The sequence below is a fragment of the Capsicum annuum genome, chromosome 12 (assembly GCF_002878395.1).
Source record: "Capsicum annuum cultivar UCD-10X-F1 chromosome 12, UCD10Xv1.1, whole genome shotgun sequence".
Classification (NCBI taxonomy): Eukaryota; Viridiplantae; Streptophyta; class Magnoliopsida; order Solanales; family Solanaceae; genus Capsicum; species Capsicum annuum.
In genome coordinates this window covers 143,504,301-143,506,984 of record NC_061122.1, presented here as the reverse complement: position 1 = coordinate 143,506,984, position 2,684 = coordinate 143,504,301, and positions in this window count along the sequence as shown.

Here is a 2,684-nt window from a genome sequence, read left to right as displayed (position 1 = left end):
CTTTGTATTGTATTGATTTGGTATATTGACTGTATATGCCTGAATATGTTTCTTTCTTTTTAAAAAGTGTATCAATATGGTATAAGAACGGCATATGCATGCACAATTTTTCGCTCTTTTTAAAAATGTACCAATATGTTATAAGAACTGTATCATTTGGTATGGAATTGTAGGAATTGCATACACATAGGGTTTCTCTTTAAAAAGTGTAATGTAAGTTGTAAAACTATTATGTAGGGACTGCATATGCATAGTTTAACATGATGGTGTCCAATAATATATGATTCTGCAAAATCACCATCAACAACAACAATAAATTTTGGGTCAAACTTAATAACCAAACCAACTAATTTCAATCAAAACCTTATTTTGATTTTTTTCTTCATAGCTTTCGAATTGAAGGAAAAGGAACTCACACGGAGTATAGCGCACCAGAAAGCTACGAATAGTAGGATTGAATTTTGGGAGTTGATTGATAGAAAGAAACCATTTCGAAAAAGGACATCAAAAAAGGAAAGAAAGCTCTGCACAATGATCATTAGCATTAGTGACATTATTTTGGGCCTTTTGTATCAACGACTAAAAAGTGACATTAAAATGGGTGATGAGCCATCTGCTGTCCATTGGCCCAAATGTGCCCTAATATTTTAGAATAAAGGTCAGTTCATGTCCTTTTTCTTAAGGGAAAAAGACATAGCCTGTCCATTTTTTTAAAAAAACATTTGAAAAGGTGGACATGGGTTGTCTTTGGCTAAACTAATTTCTTTTTTTAGCCATTTGGCTCAATTGGTCACATGCAGTCTTTATACTCAATTGATATACTTTTATATCAAATTGATACATTTTTATACTATATTGATACACTTTTTAAAAAAGAGAAGGGAAATTCTATGCAAGCACATGCAGTCCCTTTACCCAATTGATACTCTTTTATACCACATTAATACATTTTTATACTATATTGATACACTTGCAGTGTCCATATACTCAATTGATACTCTCTTATACTAGATTGATACATTTTTAGAATGCATGTAGAAACTATATAGAGTCATATAAAGTATGTATCTAAATAATAATTGTAGTTAAAAATTGTATAAAAATTCTATAATTATTATATAAAATATGTATATATATAGAAACTGTATCATTATTATATATAGATATATATCTTTAACAATTATATTATATTAAAGGTATATGATATTGTATTTTATTGTATAAATAAGTAAAATTTAAAGAAAAAAATATGTTATTTTAATAACGTTGGTGAATGCAAAATAATCTTAAAAACAAAAAATTACTCAATTGTTTAAAAAGGATAAAAATCTGGTTCTAAGATAATGGTTTTAACATTAGTGCTCTGGAACATGTACTTTATGAGGGACATGATTGTTAGATCTGTCAAAAAAATCATGCTACTCGAGAGTTTAAAACTCCATATGCTCTTACTGGATCGCACAAACTTCTGGGGTCAGCTTCGATCACGAGGAGAGAAGAGCGGACCCCTTTCACTCGAGAACTCAAAGGGGGGAAAGAATTTTGCTGAGAAATGATTGGGAGAAGGATAGTGCACCATCCATCAATCCAATCGTACTATATCTGTCTACCCCATCCTGCCAAGTAAGAAGGTAGCCTTCATTCAATAGAATACCATCCTAAAAGACCTAGCAAAGGCAACGACTAAAGGAAACACGGTCCTTAGTGGCTATTTTCCGAGGTTTTAAATTTAGGTGCTAATTTTGTGGAATTATTTTAATTTTTGGTGTTATTTTTATTCTTTTCCCTTTTCTTAATATTTGTAAGATGTAAAATTTACTGATCCATTCAAAGTTCTAAGTCTAAAATTGAAACGGAAAAGGACAAATATACCCCTAAACTATGATAAATGATACATATATACCTCCGTCATACTTTGAATATACGTATACCCCTACCGTTAATAAAATAGTACGTACATGTCCCTCATACTAACTGTAGGGGCATATATGTACCAAAAGTATGACATACGTACCATTTATGTTTGGTTCGGGAGTATATTTATTCCCTTTTTATTTTTTATTTTTTTATCCCAAATAATTAATCCAAACTCACTACCCGATCCAATAAACCCATCAAACTCGATAGCAAATCAACTCGATCCGACCTCTATTTTTTGTTTCAAATCCCAATTCTCCCTCTGTTTTCTCTTAAACGTGAACCCCAATCAAATTGCAGTGATTGATCGTCACTGCTAGTTGATGTTTATTGGGTGAAAGGAGTGGAGATTAAGATGGAGGTGGCGAAATCTAGGGGTGCAACGATGGTTCGCTGGTGGGGTGTTTTCGTTTTGACGAAGACGGTGGCTATGTGGTGTTGACCAGTGATGGGTAGTGTTTTTCCGACGAAATTTCATTGAAAATTGAAACGTGGGGGTTCAATTTTTTTGATGTTTTTTTGGGGTGTTATGGGTTAATATATTGTTTTTAAAATAAAATTGGTAGTAGTGGGTGTTCCTGTATTATGTGTATATCATTATAGGGGTGGAAAAAAACATATTTGTTAGATAGACGTCTCTTGAATTTTATTAGGATCGGATTGGACAATGGATTTATTAGGTCGGGTAGTGGGTTTTAGTTAATTATTTGGGATAAAAAGTTTAAAACAGAAAAGGAACAAATATGCCCCAAACTATGATAAATGAT